Source organism: Triturus cristatus, chromosome 8, assembly GCF_964204655.1.
Source record: "Triturus cristatus chromosome 8, aTriCri1.1, whole genome shotgun sequence".
Taxonomy (NCBI): domain Eukaryota; kingdom Metazoa; phylum Chordata; class Amphibia; order Caudata; family Salamandridae; genus Triturus; species Triturus cristatus.
In genome coordinates this window covers 1,561,688,783-1,561,711,089 of record NC_140591.1, presented here as the reverse complement: position 1 = coordinate 1,561,711,089, position 22,307 = coordinate 1,561,688,783, and positions in this window count along the sequence as shown.

Sequence of the window (22,307 nt, the reverse complement as noted above, 5' to 3'; positions counted from 1 at the left end):
AAAAACAGTGCCCAACCCCTTTAAAAACAAGATACCATTGGTAGTTCAGCGTCATGTGATCAAGTCCCCTTGTAGGGATGAAACGCGTAATGCCTGCCGTTTTGTTGATGTGAACCGACATGAAATAAATCAATCGGTATTTTAAGAAAATCGTGGTCCGTGCTCTTTTTGCCATTGCTGAAGGAAAAGCGCGGATTGGAAGAGCGCTTGGCGATATATATATATATATATATATATATATATATATATATATATATATTCACTGAAAAAAACATAGGTTTCAGGGGTGTTATAGTTAGCTGGACTTTTCACTTGTACAAAACCATTGAAATTCCCCCGTTATAGTTAGTTCAGCTAACTATAACTCGCGCGCCCGCAATGCACTGCTGATGACATCACATATTACATCACTCATGACATGGTCAGTGACATCACTCATGACATCACTGATGACATCTCAAATGACATCACTGATGACATCACTGATGACATCATCCAGTGAATGTGTGTTATTCTGAAAATTAAATATGTTTTATATATGTATATCTCAAGGTCGATGGAAGAATAAATGGGTATATAAGTGTCTAAATGGATGATTTGTTTTTGAAAAATTGATTGTGTAACTGACTGATTAAGTGTATCATAGTGAATACATGGCTTAGTGAGTAATGTTTAAATATGTAAATATCTGTATCAGTCTCTCACTTTGTGTATAAGTGGCTGCATGGGTTGGTGAGTAGCTACATGGGTGTCTATATCGGTTATTAGTTGGTTTTTTGAGTATCAGTCTGAGTGTCTGCATGGTTCGGTGGGGGGTATTACGTAGTGCATAGGTGCATGAATGAGTGACTCACTGTTTGTATGTGTTGAACACAGTATGTGTGCAGGACTGTATGGGCGGATGAGTGTGTGTATGGGTGTGTTAGTGAGTGAATGACTGTCTTAATAGTGTCTTTATGAGTAACTACATATGTTTTAAACTAGTATATGTGACTATTGGTGTATATATGTGAGTATATGTGAGAGTGAGAGATTGAAAGAGTTCCTGTATGAATAAGTATGTGTTTCTATACGTGATTGTTTAAAAGACTAAGTATGTGTAAGTTTCCGTAGAAGTAAGTGTGGTGGTGTGTGTATAACTGTATATGCAAGTAAATGTATGTTTGATTCTTTATTAGCATGAGTGACTATGTGTGTGAGTAACTCTATGGATGAGTGGCATTGTGTAACAGGATGTATAGGTGTATGAGTACATATGATGAGTGAGTACATGTATGAGTGACTGTATTGGACTGTTGGTGAATGAGTGGATGTGTATGTGGATCTTAGAATTACTGAAGAGGTTGTTGTAACTGGTATTGGTATGTCCATTGTTTTGAAAATTGTAGTCTCTATTTTTGAATGTGTGTATCAAAGGTTATATTAGGGTGAGAGGAGGTCTGCCACTCTATCACAAGGATGATGTCATCAGTGATGTCATCAGTGATGTCATTTGAGTTGTCATCAGTGATGTCATGAGTGATGTCACTGACCATGTCATGAGTGATGTAATATGTGACGTCATCAGCAGTGCATTGCGGGCGCGCGAGTTATAGTTAGCTGAACTAACTATAACGGGGGAATTTCAATGGTTTTGTACAAGTGAAAAGTCCAGCTAACTATAACACCCCTGAAACCTATGTTTTTTTCAGTGAATTTCTGAGGTTTTTTAAATGCTAATTCCTAACTATAACGTGCCTGAAACCTATGGTTTTTTCTGTTAATTTCAAAGGTTTTTTAAATGCTAATTTCTAACTATGCCTACAGAGATAGGACATGTGAAGAAAGAAGAAAAAATGCACAGAAAGAAACAAAAGAAGTGCAGAAGGAAGCAACAGAAGTCCTCAAATACGAAGATAAGTGCAGGAAGAAGGATAACGTGCAGAAAGAACAAAAAGAAGAGCAGAAAGAAGCCTTGTTGCAAAATCATCCTGTACCCTCAACTTTTTCAGACGGATACTGGTGGTAACTGAGTCTGACTAACCAGTCCTAGAGCCAGTGCTATGTTAAAAGACACTTAGAATACAGTGAAAACACGTACATACACTAGGGAACATTATGCGTTGGGGTCCCCCTGTGATTAGCCTTACCTCCTCTATAAGCCCCTAGTATATAATGGGGCATGGGGATTAAAACTACCTCTTAAAACAGGCCACAGGGCGTTTTTGCACACGTTAACTCAGGCCCCGTCCCCTCCTTTCACCATTGTGTAAACACGCCCTGTGTCCGTTTTTAGTTGGGAGATTAAGTTCATTTGAATCCTGAGGGTCCCTAGGGTCCAACTAGCCCACTAGGTACCTCCAGTAAGTGCCACAGAGCTGCGTTGCAGAGAGGTGTAAAAAGTGGCACGGCCTGGACCACCTCTCTGCAATGCAGCTCAGTGGCGCTTACTGGAAGCACTTGGTGGGCTAGTTAGCCCCCAGGGGCCCTCAGTATTGAAGGGAAATTATATCCCCAATTTAAAACGTGCCATGGTGCGTGTTTGCACACGTCACCTCAGGCCCCGTCCCCTCCCTTCACCACTGTGTAAACGCGCCCTGTGGCTGTTCTAAGTTGAGAGATTAAGTCCCCTTGAATCCTAAGGGTCCCTAGGGTCACACTAGACCACTAGGTACCTCCAGTAAGCGCCACAGAGCTGTGTTGCAGAGAGGTGTAAAAAGGGGCTTGGCCTCAGAACACCTGTCTGCAGCGCAGCTCCCTGGCGCATACTGGAGATGCCTGTTGGGGGCGCGTTTGCAGAGTGCTGCACGGAGGGGGCATGGCCTCCGGCACGATGCCAGTCTTTTATTTATTTTATTTTTTTAAGAAGGGGGGCTGTGTGGTTCCCCTTCTTATTCTAATGTATTGGCCCTGATGACCCCATCCCCCAGGGCCTGTCTCCTAATTATATTTTTTTGACCCCAATCCCCAGGGCCGGCCACTGTTTTTTATTATTTTTAAAAAATATATATTTATAGACACACCTAGGACATGCTGGACAAACCGTACGTACCTATCACCATGACGATTTGCGTGATATTCATTAAAAGGCGACTATGCATGCAATTAATCCACGTGGAATGTATTTACACCACTAGTGAAGCTCTGACATGTCTGATGCTCTACCGTGCCTAATCCCGGTAGACACCCTTGTCGTTTATTTATACAAACATGGGTAGCTATTGACGGGCACATTTAATACACATGCACACCAAGCCATTCAAAGGGGATTCGACAAAAATTCAACCAAAACTATGCAAGAAACCCCCCTCACGGTTAATAAAACACACATCCACTGCCGGATGTGTAATACTTTTTATTTTACTCTCTGGAAAGGGGACGAACATCACTTGCGAGTCACAGCGCGCTCCTGACAGAGCCCAATGCTGTGTTACACCCACCATTGCCTGCCGAGTGCCACACACCTCTGTGTTGTATTCCACTAGCTAGTGCATATGCTATGACACTCTCTAGCCCATGTGCACTGTAACACCACCCCGTGAATATGTCATGCCACACTTGTCTTCGCACGGGTTATATTGCCCCATCTAACGTGCCTTCCTCGATGCCTATGTTATAACGCACAGTGCTATGCCATACATATTACAATTTGGGATCCATATCTTTGTCACAGTGCATGTGCAACGTTACACTCCCCAGCACATATTTTATATTACAACTTTAGAGACTAGTTAGGTTACACAACACTGCCCTGTGCATATTACACTCCAAGGCGCATATCGCATAGCACGCGCTAGTGCCTGTGCTAGCTCGCGCTCTCCAATGAATCTGTCATTGCGCACAATGTATTGCATATTATATTTCACGCCTGGTTCATCTTATATCACACTTTTTGGTGCATAGTTTATACCATACACTATATCTAGTTTTCATTTTCAATCGTGCTCTCAGGACTATGTTCTATATAACACTGTGTTCACCTACCCTTTTCATGGGCATTACATTTTGCGATAGGGGGTGGAGGGTCAGGGGGTGTTTTTGCCAAGTGAGCCCGGAGTCACAGTCACTAACGTCTTCTTCTTCCTGAATAAAAGTGAGATTATGCTGCATACTTGTTCATATTTTAAGTAGTTTGCACAGACAAAATGTTTTAAAAACAATAACGTTTCTAATACCCGCCTTCTCTGAACAGTTAGCTTGCTGCCCCATCCCCCTCCTCCCTATCCTCTGTTGTGTGAATCCATGGACTAGCCTCCTCCCTCCTGCCATGCATGGTCTGATGTGCTGCCACTGCCCTCAATTTAGTATGATGTACCAGTCCACTCCTCCTGCCCTCCATTGCCCAATTATATGCCCCATCATTGACCTCCTGCTTAAACTCTGTGCTTAGCTTGCTGCCCCTATTCTCCTTCCCCCTGCCCTCCGATGTCTTTGTGAATGCCCCTGCTCCATCCTTTTTGCCCACCATGTCCCATGGACCTGCCACTCCTATCTACTCTGAGTGTTCTGTTGAGCTGCCACTCCCCTCCCACCTGCCTAGCATTGTCAGATGACTGTAACCTGTCCCTGCCACCTCCACCCTGCCTGTCCACATGCCATGCCTCTATCCTCTTCCTCCTGTCCTACATGGTCCATTGTACTGCCACACCCTTCTGCCCTCCCTGGTCTGTTGTGCTGCAACTGCTCCTCCTGCCTGCCCCGTGTGGTCTGTTGTGAGGCCCCTTCCCCTGAACTTTCTTGTCTGTGCACAGGTCCTAACCCTCCCTTCTATCCTCCATCGTCCTTTGTGCATGCCCCTGCACCCTCCTTCTTGCCCATCATAGCCATTGTGCTGCCACTAACCCTCCCACTTGCCATGCATGGTCTTATGTGCTGCCATGGCCCCTCCCACCTTCCCTGTGTGGTCAGTTAGCTGCCCCTGACCCCCTCCCACCTTCCCTCCATGGTCTGTGTGTATGCCATCACAGTCTCACTGTTGCTCTTCATGTTGTGTCTTGCTTCTAGTGCCCATCCTGCCTGACCTCCATGGCTATCTTGCTGCTCCTGCCCTGCCCCCTTGCCCCCAGCCCTCTGTTTACATGTGCAGACCCCTACTCCCTCCCTCCTGGCTTGTCTGTTCCATTGTAATGCCCCTGATCCGTCCCTCCTGCCCTTTATGGTCTGTTATGCTGCAGCCTTCTCTCCTGTCTGTCCATTATGGTCAGCTAGCTACCATTGCCTCTTGCCCCTCTGTTCTCTGTTGTCCATGTGCATGGTCCTGTCCCCTCCCTCTTGCTTTCTATGGATTGTTGTGCTGCACTCCCGTCCTGCATGCCCTGTGTGGTGTATTGTGCTGCTGCAAACCCTGATGCCTGCCCTGCAGGGTCAGTTTGGTGCACCTCTCCATGTCTCTCCTGTCCTCTGTTATCCAAGTCCATGTCCCTATCCCATTTCCTTCCATGATCCAATGTACCATACTTGCGAACATTTTGAACTTGGTAAGAGGGAGATTTTGACAAAAAACTGGGGTATTGATTTTCCCCTTTGAGTTACATTGAAAAAGAGGATATTGTAGACAGGAGACAGATCAAATAAAGCCCATTTGAGCTTAAAAACATTGGACGTTTCCTGGCTGAATCGGGTCTGTTGGCATGTATGGTTGTACTACCATTGCCTCTTCCTTCTGCCCACAATGGTCTATTACATTGCCACAGCCTTGAAGGAGGGTAGATTTTGTATCACAGGGGGCCCCTGGCCCGTTCTGTCCACACCTGAAGTATGAGACCCTTGTCCTTGCCCTGCCAGCCGCATTTGTAGGCCGTATTAAATTGACCAGCGGGTCCTGTGTTGCTATATAATTATCCTGAGACATCCTTACCACTCAGCCAGCATAAAACCCCTGTGTAGGCCCTTCTGTTCAATATGTAAGCCTCTTTGTTAAATTGACCATAGCTCTGCAATTTTAGTGTATAGCAGTCTGAAGGCAGGTCTGCGAGGCCTTCTGCTCCAAACTAGTAGCCCCCACCCTACCCGAGTGCTCCGTGCTCGGTATCAAAGTTCAACATCCCCCTGAAGCTGTCGACATACAGTAGGCTGCATCCTGGACTGGTACTTGCTTCCTGGGCAGGTTTCCCGCTTTTAAGGAAGTGGCAACCGCAGAGCATCAAGTTAGGAGAACTGAGGAGATTTTATACATGAATATATTGAATTCCTGTACAATACTCATTATTTTCTGCTTGCTCTATGGAACTTACGATAAGCGATTGGCCTGAGAGACTGACCTTTTCACCCAGTCCATTGTCAGCATTAAGTGGGTAAATGACGAAATGTCTGGTAAAATCTGCAGACGAAGCTTTTGGGTAGCATACGTAGGTAGATGTAGCGTGCAAAGGTGCCCACAAAATGATATAAAAAGGGAGCACCCACAGATATCAACGGACAACCTCGCCGTCTGTATGTAGGTTAACAGGCTGTGCAGGTTTTCCCCAAGAACTGGGAGCTCTTGTCTTCCTTTGCTTAAAATGTCTTGCTCTGCTTTGCTTGAAGTATCTTATTCTATTTTACCTATATGAAATGTCATGTTATGTTTAACCATTGTTCTCTTTACTTTTGCATTTAAAAGATGTTGTATTGTAATTGCAGGAATGCTTGCTCTAAGAGTAAATGTGAGTGTTCCTAGGTAACATTTTCCTTGGTGTAACTTGTTTCTCATGATGCATTTATAGATGTGTTTTCTCTCTCTCTCTCTCTGTCAGTCCATTAATTGAGATACAGAGAATATCATGACAGCTGTATGATTATCTGGATTCTGTATTTTGTACTTTATGTCTCTATTCTGCGGTTTCTTTGAAGTTGCATCTTAAACTCATTAAACTGCCATTGTATTCTGCCTCCAATTCCATGTCTCATATGTCTGTTTTCTTCATTTTTGGAGCAAGCGTTCCTAGGCACCCCGGCTCAAATTAAGGTGCCCCTTTTGTCCCTGACTCACTCTCCTGCTCAGTTCTGTGGTGGCTCCCGGGGCTCTGGGGACCGCCCCTAGCTTCCTTGACCCGTAATAGATCTTCCCTCCAACAGCCTCTCTTGCAAGTCCTGTATTGTTGGTTTGTTGCCCCTGCCCCCCTTTCCACTGCCCTCCATAGTCTGTTGTGCTTCCACGGCCCTTCCTGCCTGCTCAGTGTGGTTAAATTGTTGCCTTTGCACCCTCCTACCTGCCTTCAATTTTCAGAGTCCGTGCCCCTGGCCTCTGCCTCTCAACAGTATCCTAATGAACAACTAGATTGCTAACATTCTATATTTATTACAAAAGTGTGGAACGCCTGACATCATCTTGATGTAATCAAAACTGTAATACCTAGAGCATTCCTTTAGAAATTACATATATGAGAGGGTCTTATTGGCATCAAAATTATGGTTAGTGCTCTAAAAGACTAAAATAAGGACATATTTTCTGAGTTTTCAAATAGCGACAAAGCACTTTTAAATTATTTGTTATCTTTATGTTTTTTTATCTAGTTGACAACTTGATTAAATGTTGCACTTAGGGGAGAGGATGTGGTGTTACTTCCAGAACTGCAGACTTTGCAACTGGGGAACCAGGTTGAAGTTTCTGCTTCAGCTCGACATTCTGTGATTCTGGTCAAATCACTTAGTCTCTCCATGTCTACAACCAAAATGAATTTGTTCTTGTATGATGTAACCAATGCTCATGTAAAGCACTCCAATACCTGACAAGTCTGCACTATATAACACTGCAAAAACACAAAATAATAAGTGTTTTGCACACTTCTGTCATTGGGCTATATTTGGGCTATATCTGGGTGATTTTGGGCTACATTTGGGCTCTTTTGTCTCCGGTGGCCATCTTGGGAGATTTATTTGTTATGAAGTTTCCTAATTTCCTCATGTACTGCAGTCTCCTCAGTCGGAAATGCTTTCAGTTTTTTACTTTGATTCCATCATGAAGGTATTCAGATATGTCACACATTTGCCATAAATTCTGAATGTTAGCACTCTAGTTGCTCATTAGATCACTGTAGTAAAACTACTGTTCACCATGGAAGTCTGCTCCTGGTATTAAAAGTGCATGTTTCAGGCTGCATGTCAGAATTTTTTAATGAAATAGAAGAGGATTTGAGAAGTCACTCAAAATGTGCCCTCATTTTCTTTCTTCAGCATTAATCATAATTTCTATGGCAAAATGAACCCCCTCATTGTGTTCCTTTTTAAATTAAATGTTTTAAGTGTTACCAGTTTATTCCAATCAAGATGGTTTCAGGTGTGCCATACTTTTGTCATAATGAAGACAGTAAGTGCTCTAGTTGTTTTTAAGAACATTCTTGGACATTCTGTCATTGGGCTATACTTGGGCTACATCTGGGTGATATTTGGGCTACATTTGGGCTCTTTTGTCTCTGGTGGCCATCTTGGGAGACTTATTTGTTATGAAGTTTCCTAATTTCCTCATTTACTGCAGTCTCCTCAGTAGGAAATACTTTCAGTTTTTTACTTTGATTCCATCAAGAAGGCATTCAAATGTGTCACACATTTGCCATAAAATCAGAATGTTAGCACTCTTTTTGCTCATTAGATCACTGTAGTAAAGCTACTGCTCACCAGGGAAAACTGCTGCTGGTATTGAAAGTGCATGTTTCAGTCTGCATGTCAGAATTTTTTAATGAAATAGAAGAGGATTTGAGAAGTCACTCAAAATGTGCCCTAATTTTTCTTTCTGCAGCACTAATCATACTTTTTATGGAAAAATGAACCCCCTCATTTTGTTCCTTTTTAAATTAAATGTTTTAAGAGTTACCACTTTAATCCAAGCAAGATGGCTTCAGGTGTGCCATACATTTATCATAAGTAGGACGGTTAGCGCTCTAGTAGTTCTTTGGAACACTCTGGAAAGCTGCAGTAGAACACAAAGGAATCAACTGACAGTCTCTGCCCTTGTTGGATGTACATGTTTTACTGAGAATGTCAGACTTCATTCTCACATGACTGAGAAAGATAATGTGAATTTACAGAAAATAAGCTCTCAGTTTAGCTTATAGATCACCTTCCAAACCTCTGTGGTAAAAGCATGAGAAAATATTTTTCTCTCAATCATGATATCCCAGCAGAAGGCTTTTTCACATGGTGAAATCACCTTAGAACATACCACAATTCCTAAAATGAGTATGGTACCATCAACAAATGATTTATAATGTAACTAAAGTCTTAAAACCTTCTATTAACTGCAATGCTTTTTAATGAGGTGCTATCATGTATATTGGTCCCAAGATGGCTGCCAACACTTCTTGGATGAAGTGCTGACAGCCAATCAGATCTCAGGATGTGATGTGTGGTTAGGCTCCGCCCACATATATATATTGATTTAAATGCTATTTTCTCAGGAACTACTGAACAGATTTACACCAGACCTACAAAAGGCACTTCCTTGACCTGAGGACTACCTCTCTGCCAAATTTCAAGTAACTCTGTTCAGCCGTTCGGGCTGTAGCTGTGTCTAAAGGTCCTATGGAAAAATGCATGGGAAAAACGCGTTTTGGGACCCCCCTTTTTTCTCAGCCCCCCCTTGACGAATCCCCCCGAGACTTTCAGGGTAGGAGCGGAGCGTAGCGCCCCACCTATTTTGAAAATTTCGCGAGGATTCATCGACCGGCGCCAAAGTTATTCCAAATAGAATGTTGCGGATTTCCTATGGAAACAGGGTCCTAACTATAACTATCTACTGGCGACCGCCAGTAGATAATATATATATATATATATATATATCCGGCTCCCATACACAGAGATAGCGTGTCACTCTTTAGGCGGGTGCTCTGTCACGGCGGTGCTCTGCGAGCAATTATTTCTCCAAAGTTCCTCTCTCTTCCCGAAAGGATACCAGCACTCTCGAAGGATTGCCTCTATTCCCTCTATAATTTACTGTATACGTGCCGTGTATCGGCACCCATCCATCAGTTGTTAATCAGAAAAAATTAATACTGTTATTCCACATGTTTCCCTAAAAAACATACAGACTTTTCTAGTCAATTTTAACAATATTATTGCTCATGATTTCCTGAATTGATGTGTCCTTGTACAGTCTAGGTCCCCAGATGTACTGTCAGCTCCTCCCCACTCTTTAACCTATTCGGGGTCTTTGTTTGGTGGTCAATAATATATCGCTACCCAAATCTTCTTGATTTCAACACTCGTCTCCCACTCTAATACTCGCTGGGACACAGTCAATACTAAAAAACTGTAATAGATCCCTATCACTTTTATGTTTGATGGCAAAGTGCCTAGCAACCAGATAATTCAAATCCTTCTTTGCTATGACACGCATGTGTTTGAGTACCCTTATTTTCACACAATGTATCGTGCTGCCTATATACCTGAGGAAACACGGGCACTTCAGGCCTTAGACAGCATGGGTGGTCTGGCAGGTCATGAATTTGTTGAGTCTTTTTCCTGTTTTCAATCCTTTACCTTCATAGGTAAGTACCCTCTTGCTAAAAGCGCCAGCTTTGCACTTACCGCATGGGTAAAAACCTCTCATCTCATTCAGTGTTCCCTTTCTGGATAGAATCATATCTAGGTGACTGTGGACCAGGCTGTCCTTCAGTGAGCCAATGATTGTGTCGGTCTTTACCATATGCCAATTTTGTTCTTAAGATTTTTTTGACGATGTCTACATCCTCAGAATAAGTTGTTATCATACATGATGAAATTGACACTCCTGAGGCGGAAGCCGGGAGAGAATGCTCGTATTTTAAAAGTTGTTTGCTTTCTATTTCACTGTCCTTACCTGAATGCTGTCTTCTGTTTGACACTTTCCCACCAACAACAGCACCTTGAACTCTTCCGCGCAGCGGACGCAAGCGCTGCCCCGGGTTGGGAAATCCTTCGCCGCCATCAACCCTCAGGCCACGCCCACTGACGTGAGGCCACGCCCCTTTCTAAAACCTTCCTTTAAAAGCAGGGCTGATTACTAGCTCGCGTTCTGAGGAAATTGACACTCCTGAGGCGGAAGCCGGGAGAGGATGCTCGTATTTTAAAAATTGTTTGTTTTCTATTTCACTGTCCTTATCTGAATGCTGTCTTCTGTTTGACACTTTCCCACCAACAACAGCACCTTGAACTTTTCCGCACAGCGGACGCAAGCGCTGCCCCGGGTTTGGAAATCCTTCGCCGCCATCAACCCTCAGGCCACACCCACTGACGTAAGGTCACGCCCCCCCTTCTAGCCTATAAATATGTGTATTTTCCGGACGCGCAGCGGTCAAGCGCAGCGGGAGCGCCGGCAGCGCGCCGAAGGCACGCCTAAGGCAAGCCCATCTGCGCCCGTCCGTGACCGGACGGGGCCAGGGGCACAGCACCTTTCTATCTCACTGATACACTGTGCGCCCACCAAGGCCCTTGGGACTTGAAAGTTTCAGCAGTGAAGGACAATATTACAGAGGCCGGGATTCTAAGTGCCCACCCCCTACCCTCTTTACCATCCAACTTACCTTCAACAACTCGACTCCCGATCTGCACCAGTTCCACCTCTGCTACAGTAAGTGACTTACTGATTATCTCTGCCCTCCTACTCAACACTCGGTCGGCAGTAAAACACCATCTCGATCTGTTTATCCTCCTAGACACTCAAAAACCCAACCTACTGTTCCTCACGGAAACCTGGTTTTACCAGGACTCCCTGCCCAGCTTGCTTGCGGCTCTGCCCTCCTCCTCCTATGCCCTTCGGGCAGATCGACCCCCTGGCAAAACTGGGGGGGGAGTGGCTCTGATTATTCATTCAGATTTGCACTTCCAATTACTACCGCACACCCCTATCCCAGAAGTGGACTACTTAGTTGCACGTTCGAACTCCTTCCAGATCCCTATCACATGTGTCCTGATGTATCGGCCCCCCAAATATATGCCGCACTTCCTTCCAGCTTTCCAGGACCTGCTAGCCACATTAGTCGTGAACAACTCGGCAGTCCTGGTACTGGGGGACTTCAATTTTTGGCCATCGGACCCAGCAGAAGATGCCCCCTCCAGAGATTTCACTGAATCACTTCAAAACCTGAATTTTATATCCCATATTCACTCTCCCACCCATGCTCAGGGCCACATATTAGATCAAGTTTGGTCCCTTAACATCCCTATCCTAGAGCCTACTGTTACCCCTTGCTTGTGGTCAGACCACCACTTGATCTCCTTCTCCCTAGACTCAAGCTTGACCAAAAAAAACCCCTTGCACAAAAACATCTGGGCTCGTAACTGGAGCAAAGTTGACATCCCACTGCTGTGTTCTTCTTTACTTTCCTCCAGTCCAGCTACAGAGGAACAATCCCCCCCCCTTCAGGCAGCAACACTAAATAATTGGCTGGCCAACGCCTGTGATCAGGTGGCACCCTTAAGATGCATTAGGGCAAGACGCGCCCATGATGTCAACAAATGGTTCACCCCAGAACTCAAGGAGAAAAAACTGGCCGCCCGCCGTGCAGAACGTGCGTGGAGACGCACTTACTGCACAGCCTCTAAGTCACTATACTCCTTTATCCAGGCAGAGTACAAGAAAGCCATCCTTGATGCCAAAACCTGCTACTTTTCTAACAAGATCCTCCGGGCAGAGTGTTCTAAAGAACGACAAGAGTGCCAACAGTCTTACTTATGACAAAATTATGGCACACCTGAAGCCATCTTGATTGGAATAAAGTGGTAACTCTTAAAACATTTAATTTAAAAAGGAACAAAATGAGGGGGTTCATTTTGTCATAGCAATTATGGTTAGTGCTGTAGAAAGAAAAATGAGGACACGTTTTAAGTGAGAGCTCAAATATCTTCCGGTTATATTTCAACAGGAGCAGCCTGTCAGTTGATGCATTTTTGTTCTACTGCAGCTTCCCAGAGTGTTCTAAAGAACAACTAGAGCGCTTACAGTCTTATTTATGACAAAATTATGGCACACCTGAAGCCATATTGATTGGAATAAACTGATAACTCTTAAAACATTTAATTTTAAAAGGAACAAAATGAGGGGGTTCATTTTGAAATAGAAATTATGGTTAGTGCTGTAGAAAGAAAAATGAGGACATGTTTTAAGTGAGATCTCAAATATCTTCCTGTTATGTTTCAACAGGAGCAGCCTGTCAGTTGATGCCTTTGTGTTCTACTGCAGCTTCCCAGAGTGTTCTAGAGAACAATTAGAGCACTAACAGCCTTTCTTATGATAAAAGTTTGGCACACCTGAAGCCATCTTGATTGGAATAAACTGGTAAAAATGATGGGGTTCATTTTGTCATAGATATTAGGGTTAGTGCAGTAGAAAGAAAAATTAGGACATGTTTCAAGTGTGATCTCAAATATCTTCCTGTTATATTTCAACAGGTGCAGCCTGTCTGTTGATGCCTTTGTGTTCTACTGACGCTTCCCAGAGTGTTCTAAAGAACAACAAGAGTGCTAACAGTCTTACTTTTGACAAAATTACGGCACACCTGAAGACATCTTGATTGGAATAAACTGGTAACTCTTAAAACATTTAATTTAAAAATAAACAAAATGAGGGGGTTAATTTTGTCATAGAAATTATGGTTAGTGCTGCAGAAAGAAAAATTAGGACACGTTTTAAGTGAGATCTCAAATATCTTCCTGTTATATTTCAAGATGAGCAGCCTGTCAGTTGATGCCTTTGTTTTCTACTGCAGCTTCCCAGAGTGTTCTAAAGAACAACTAGAGCGCTAACAGCCGTGACTTATGCAAAAGTATGGCACACCTGAAGCCATCTTGATTGGAATAAACTGGTAACACTTAAAACATTTGATTTAAAAGGGAACAAAATGATGGGGTTCATTTTGTTATAGAAATTAAGGTTAGTGCTATAGAAAGAAAAATTAGGACATATTTCAAGTGTGATCTCAAATATCTTCCTGTTATATTTCAACAGGAGCAGCCTGTCAGTTGATGCCTTTTTGTTCTACTGCAGCTTCCCAGAGTGTTCTAAAGAACAACTAGAGCACTAACAGTCTTACTTATGACAAAATGATGGCACGCCTGAAGCCATCTTGATTGGAATAAACTGGTAACTCTTAAAACATTTAATTTAAAAAGAAACAAAATGATGGGGTTTATTTTGTCATAGATATTAGGGTTAGTGCTGTAGAAAGAAAAATTAGGACACGTTTTAAGTGAGATCTCAAATATCTTCCTGTTATATTTCAACATGAGCAGCCTGTCAGTTGATGCCTTTGTGTTCTACTGCAGCTTCCCAGAGTGTTCTAAAGAACAACTAGAGCGCTAACAGCCTTACTTATGACAAAAATATGGCACACCTGAAGCCATCTTGGTTGGAATAAACTGGTAACACTTAAAACATTTAATTTAAAAGGAAACAAAATGATGGGGTTCATTCTGTCATAGAAATTATGGTTAGTGCTGCAGAAAGAAAAATTAGGACACATTTTAAGTGAGATCTAAAATATCTTATTTCAACAGGAGCAGCCTGTCAGTTGATGCCTTTTTGTTCTACTTCAGCTTCCCAGAGTGTTCTAAAGAACAACTAGAGCGCTAACAGTCTTACTTATGACAAAATGATGGCACGCCTGAAGCCATCTTGATTGGAATAAACTGGTAACTCTTAAAACATTTAATTTAAAAAGGAACAAAATGGGAGGGTTCATTTTGTCATAGAAATTATGGTTAGTACTATAGAAAGAAAAATTAGGACATGTTTTAAGTGAGATCTCAAATATCTTCCTGTTATATTTCAACAGGAGCAGCCTGTCAGTTATTGCCTTTGTGTTCTACTGCAGCTTCCCAGAGTGTTCTAAAGAACAACTAGAGAGCTAACAGTCTTACTTATGACAAAATTATGGCACACCTGAAGCCATCTTGATTGGAATAGACTGGTAAAACTTAAAACATTTCATTTAAAAAGGAACAAAATGAGGGGTTTCATTTTGCCATAGAAAGTATGGTTAGTGCTGCAGAAAGAAAATGTAGGGCATGTTTTAAGTGAGATCTGAAATCCTCTTCTATTTCATTAGAAAATTCTGACATGCAGACTGAAACAATCACTTTCAATACCAGAAGTAGACTTCCAGTTAACTCCCTGGTGAGCATTAGCTTTACTACAGTGATCTAATGAACAACTAGAGTGCTAATATTCTGAATTTATGGCAAATGTGTGACACATCTGAAGGCCTTCTTGATGGAATCAAAGTAAAAAACTGAAAGCATTTCCTACTGAGGAGACTGCAGTAAATGAGGAAATTAGGAAACTTCATAACAAATAAGTCTCCCAAGATGTCCACCAGAGAAAAAAGAGCCCAAATGTAGCACAAATATCACCCAGATGTACCCCACATATAGCCCAACGACAGAAGTGTGCAAAACACTTTTTATTTTTAGTTTTTCTGCAGTTTTATGTAGAGGCAGACTGGTCAGGTGTTGGAGCGTTACATCTTACGTGGACCCCTTATTGCGTATTTTGCACGAAGTGCATGAGATTGATCTTGCGAAACATTGAACTTTACGATTCTGTTAGCCTGAAGTTGCTCTGAACCGGGCTTTGTAACACCCGTTTTTACCGACTGGTTTTAATTAATTCTCACTGTATTGTATTAGGAAAGAGGATTTACTGTTTTTATGTACACTTTTATGATCTATGTTTCTAAATCAGATCAAATAAAGTTTAATGAATTGGATGGCAGGACGGAGGCGAGGATTATGCATATCTTTCCTCACTTTATTTGCATAGCAGTTCAAAGAAAACATAACACAACAATCATTAAACAAAAGACTACACAAACCATGAACCATTAGAGGGTAGTCTCCAAGGCAACTATAGTCCAATCATATCACAGTCCATTGTATATAATATTGTGACTTCCCTTCCGCTACCTCTTTCTTCACTGCTCGTCTGTTAAGTGCATTCCTTACATTCTTGGCTTAATCTGACATTGTTGCTGTTTGAATAGCGGATTCTTGTGCACGTTATTAGCATTATTGCCTTGGTATTGCTTCATATTCCCTGCGCATCAGGCTCTTGCCCGAGAGTGTTCTCCCCCTCGCAGTTTCTCCCGCTGTGCGCTCGGCGAGTGGTGAGATCCTGTCAGGCGCGTCTTGTCCGAGCGAGGCAGCTCCGTTGAGCGCTCCTGCTGGTCTTTACGCGCGTTTGGGAATCCAACACTCCTTTAGAATCCGCTTGATTCCCGAGCAACCCTCACCTAATTTTGACACTGCTATGCGGTGATTTCCCCACATGGGGATTTCCCCACACACCTGGTGGTGGTAATTGGTATTGCGCTTCAGTCTATTCTTATAACAGCTTCAGGGAAAGCCCAGCTGTTGCCGCACCGGCGAGGGGGCTGCCTTAAGGATTTTAAGGGCATTTGTTCTGTGCTCACACCCTCTGCTATCATGTCTTCTCCAGAAGACCATTTTTACTCCTCCTACCCGGAAGTGGAGGAGGAATAGCCTCCCAAATTCTCCCTCCAGCAGTGGACCAAGCCCTCTATGGCTATTTCTAGGGCACTGGCTCCTCTTAGGGATCAAGTTGATAAGCTGGCGAAAAGTATCCCTGGGGTGTTCAGTGACTCAGATCTGGTAGTGGTGGGTCCCAGTAGCTCCCAGATGGGGAATAAAAGGGTCGTTAAGCATAACGCGGGGCACTTGGAAGGATTTGATAAACTTACGGAGATCTTCCTCAAGAATGCGCGAATGCTAAATCATGCACCCTGCCGGGAGGAGGAAGACTCCTGGGAAAATTGCGACACTGTCACCACTATTGTAGACCCTGACGGCAGGTTTCCCTTAGAGGGAGAGAGTGTATCGGAGGACGATTTCTCCTCCAATGAGGATAAGGACTCGGGGCGTCCCTGGCATCCAGAGTCCCACTCCTCTCAGTCCCGGCTTGGGGACGTGGTCCACTCGGACATGTTTGAGCCTACCCAAATTTACCATCCTAGGCCGGCGGAGTGGACCCCTGACACCAAAGTGGCAGAATATGTGGTGGGGAAAATCCAACAACCCCTTGAAAGGGAGGTCAGGAATAGGATGAGGGGAGAATGCCCCAGGCCCTGACTGAAGGGGAAGGTGGCACACACATCTGAAATTGATGAGAAACTATGTACCTTTTTCTCCAAGTATATGAGGGATCCTAAGAAAGGAATTGATTGGTCTTGGACGTGGTCGGGCCCTTGACCCAAATTATTCAATTGGCGGAGCATTCAAAAGAGTCAGGATCCCCTTTGTCCACGGATATTCGGATATTGTGGCTGGTTGGGCGCACTACCCTAAACTCTAAAACACTACCCCCTCAACTACCCAAACACCAGTGTACTACCCAAAACCCTAAAACAATACCCCCAGCATGACACCCTACACTACCCAAACATAACTGTACTACCCTAAACCCTAAAACACTAGCACCAGCACGACTCCCTACACTACACAAACACCACTGCACTACCCTAAACTCTAAATCTACCCCCAGCACAACCCCCTACACTACACAAACACCACTGCACTACCCTACACCCTAAAACAGTACCCCCAGCACGACCCCCTTCACTACACAAACACCACTGCACTGCCTTAAACCCTAAAACACTACATCAGCACAACTCCCTACACTACACAGGCACCACTGCACTACCCTAAACACTAAATCTATCCCCAGCATGACCCCCTGCACTACATAAACCCCACTGCACTACCCTAAACCCTAAAACACTACCCCCAGCACTACCACCTTTACTAGCCAAACACCACTGCACGACCCTAAACCCTAAAACACTAGAACCCAGCACGACCCCCTACAGTACACAAACACCACTGCACTACCGCAAACCCTAAGACACTACCCCCTACACTACACAAACACCATTGCACTACCCTAATCCCTAAAACACTACCCCCTGCACTAACCCTACACTACACAAACACCACTGTACATCCCAAAACCCTAAACCACTGCCCAAGCACTACCCCCTACACTACCCAAACACCAGTGCACTACCATAAACCCTAAAACACTACCCGCAGCACAACCCTCTACACTACACAAACACCACTGCACTACCCTAAACCCAAAAACTCTACCCCCAGCGCGACCCCCTATACTACCCAAACACCACTGCACTACCCTAAACCATAAAACACTACCTCCAGCATGACCCCCTACACTACACAAACACCACTGCACTACCCCAAACCCTAAAACACCACCACCAGCATGACCCCCTACACTACTCAAACACCACTGCACTACCCTAAACCCTAAAAATCTACCCCAGCACGATACCCTATACTACCCATACACCACTGCACTACCCTAAACCCTAAAACATTACCCCCAGAACAACCCCCTATACTACTGCACTACCATAAACCCTAAAACACTACCCCAGCATGACCCCCTACACTACCCAAACACCACTGCACTACCCTAAACCCTAAAACACTACCCCAGCACGACTCCCTACACTACTCAAACATCACTGCACTACCCTAAACCCTAGGGAAAAAAAAACACCCCATGCCCAGTCCCCCTTACCTCTCACTCCTCGTGGTTCCTCTCTGCTCGTGGTTCCTGCTTCAGGTCGTCTCTGAGGGGCGGTGCATGTCGTTGTGAGGAAACGGAACAACCTCTGTTTCCTTACAACAACCTGGATATTCTACATGTTTTTTAGAATGCATGGTCATTTACCATACATACCTTTACAACAAAATTTGTTGTAAAGGCATGCATGGTAAATGACCATGCGTTCTAAAAAAATATGTATTAATGACTTCACTATGTACAACGCATGCGTGGTAATGCATGCATTGTAATGGTATCGCGAAGTAAAAAAAGTTGTTGTAACGGCTGTTTACCGATCGAAGCTGACCCCTGTTCTTCAGGGAGACGTTTATTTGATTAATTAGGAGGAAGGAATGTGTTTTTTTTTACCGAAAAGTGCATTCCCAGCTGTTGTATTGTGAAAGTGTCGGCGTGACCTGGTTTCACTTTCCGTGAGAAAGTGGAAGAGTCTGTTTGGATCTAAACAAGATCTGTTGTTAGATGGGGCCGGCGCGACACGTCATCAGAAAACATAGCTAATGGAAAGCGTCCTCCCTGAAGTGTGGAGCAGTGCCATGAGAGGTCAACATGTGTGCGTCCCACTGCAGTATGACCGTACCATGTGACCCATGTGCAGCCTCCAGGGTACGAGAGGCCGAAGCGGCATCGCAGGTCCTCTTGAAGACCGTTGTAGCACTAATTCTACATTTTGGTACTAGGGCATTTTAACTTTGTTGTTCCTGCCACATACAAAGAGAAGTTCCTGTGTTATTCAGTGCCCTCTTTACCTATTTTGTGGGTTGTGGTGCTTGTCACTTCGCTGCCCCACCGGTGCACACGACTGGGCACCCCACCTCATGTGCCATCTGCAGGGCCTCCGCCTTTGGATCACTGGTTTCGGTTTCTGGAGTGGCAACATAAACAGTTGCTCCCAAAGGACTAGCCTGAACACATAGGTGAATATCCCCTGCACCAGCATTCCACTGAAATTCTTTCCTTGCTCTCCCACGTCGACAAGGACGTCATAATAGCACAGCTCTGCTCGCGACACCGTATGACGTCATCGGGGCCATAAGAGGACCTCGTCGGCGTGCTGACATCAGTTCCACCCATTTTTTTTGTGCCACCGAGGCAAACAGGTGGACCAAGACATTTTCACATGTATACATAGTATAATAAATATATATATTCACTGAAAAAAAACATAGGTTTCAGGCGCGTTATAGTTTGAAATTAGCATTTAAAAAACCTTAGAAATTCACTGAAAAAACCATAGGTTTCTGGGGCGTTACACTTAGTTGGACATTTCACTCGTACGAAACCATAGAAATTTCCCCGTTATGTTAGTTCAGCTAACCATAACTTGCGCGCCCGCAATGCACTACTGATGACGTCATATATTACATCACTCATGATATGATGGTCAGTGACATCACTCATGACATCACTGATGACATCTCAAATGACATCACTGATGACATCACTGATGACATCATCCTTGTGATAGAGTGGCAAACCTCCTCTCACCCTAATATAACCTTTGATATACACATTCAAAAATACAAACTAACAGTTTCAAAACAATGGACATACCAATACCAGTTACAGCAGACCTATTCAGTAGTTTCAAGATCTACACACACAACCACTCATTCACCAACAGTCTCTATACAGTCACTCATACGTGTACTCACTCATCATATGTACTCAGACAGTTGGTAGATCGTACTTCAAGAAGGAAGGATGCACTCAACTGGTGTTCTCTATTAAGCTTGAAATAAACCTTCATTTACCTCAAGACTTTTCCAGCATTATATTATTTCTCCCTTTTTAGACACCGAGTTAGTTGCAGGTGCTCAGCCCGTGATGATGCCCTGGGCATTCTGACGCCTTCTATCGTGGTATCAGGACACTGTCCCAGACAGGACACCTGCTGTGCCACCCTGAGAGAGGCACCCCGGATTCGGAGCTCGCACCGGCACGTCGTTGGACACACAGGTTGTGGCAGGTGAGCAGTGAAGCTTTGGTGCGCAGGATCTGCAATTGAGCACAGTGCGGGGGAAGGGGCTGGGGTGCAGCAGCCTGGGTACACAGGCAAGCGATGTTGCCGTAGATAATATTGTAATCTCTGGCCTCATTCATATCTGTGTTTCATTTTAAGGACTTGCTGGACCACACTCTTTCTCGTGGACCCAGACAAGGGTGACGAGAGGTGAACAGTGAGGGCTGGGTGCAGTAGGCCGACGCTCTGACTCCTCCTCCCTCTGTTCTTCTGACTCTCCCTCCCCTTCTGCCTTCCACCCACTCGCTCTCTGTCCCATTCTCACTTTCTTACTTTCATTCTGACTACCTTTCTCTTTCTCTTGGAAATGGCACACATACTTATGTTTCTTTTTTGTCTTGCAGGTTTTGTACGCTGCTTCCGGAGGAGTCCCACCCACTTATTTCATGTTATACTGTTGTTTCTTCGAATAAAGTTGCGTTTCCATTTATTTGTGTTGTTTTAATAAAGGTTATTTTTTTTACCAATAAATAAGTGAGTGTATGGGTCTTCTTTTTCTGACAACACTTGTCTGTAGTTTATTGTGAAAATCGGCAGTTGATAGGAGGTTATGAGGGAAAACATTTGTAATTTTGCGGTGCACCTACCAAATATAAACCAACAGACTATTGCATAAATGAAGCCTGGGTAATTCTACAACTGCAAGGGCTCTATGAGTGTATCACTCTATAACACCATGTGTACTGCCCGTGTGATTACAGAATCAATAAGGCACTGCCTAGGGCCGCCGAGGCTACAGGGAATGGCGAGGCCCACCCTGCATATTTAAGTAAAGCCCCGTAGATTGCCGATCTCCGAACTTGAGGTGGCCTCGAAGCCCCCCAAACAATTAGTAAACAATACCCGGGGAGGTGGCAATCCCCTAGGCTGCAAAACGTCTCTGTGCCCTCCCGCACCTAATTTACATGTGAGATTAAGGTCCCCAGTGCTGCAGAGACCCCGCAATCTAATAAAAGGATTGGCCCCCGGAACATTACCCACCAGGGGGCTCATTTAAATGAATGGGTGAGACCCTGCTTCATTTTTTTTCTCCCTTTTTACCATCCGGATCCGCTTTATTGAAGCGATACGAGGTTTTCCTCCTCTCGCTTCAATGAGGTAAACAAGGATTTGCTATCACAGGGTGGAAGCCATGCTCCCGCCCTGTAATAGCAAACATAAATGTCCCACAGATGCACACCCCTGGACATTGTATGAGCTGCGCCTGGGAGGTTGCGCTCCATAGGGCCATGATGCATTGGTTACTGCATAACTACAGAATTAGTGTAAACGCATACTAACACTACTTGCACACGTGTAGTACAGAGTGTAGTGAAGCGGCAGAGGAAGCCCAAATTCAAAAAATATAAATCCTACCAGAGGTCGGATCACATAGTTCGATGAGCCGATGAGCCTGGGATGAGTAGAAACAGCTTCACCAAGAAAATAGGTCTTCAGAAGAACGCAAGGAAGATCAAAATATTGGTGAGTGCTACCTTCTTTTTACCTTCTCCCGCTCCTCGCCAAATTTATGTAGTGAAGAGGCAGACAGCAGTGGATCCGATAAGTAGATTTATTATAGGAAATTTGACAGCCTAAACAGCCACCAACAGCAGCAGACAGCAAAGCAACCGTCTTCTCCAGCACCATGTACCATGTACAAACTCCCCAAGATTCCCCTCATGACAGCCCTACATTCTAAAATTACATACCTACATGCTAGTAGCATTACATACTCACATTCTACTATGACTTACATTGGAATACTAC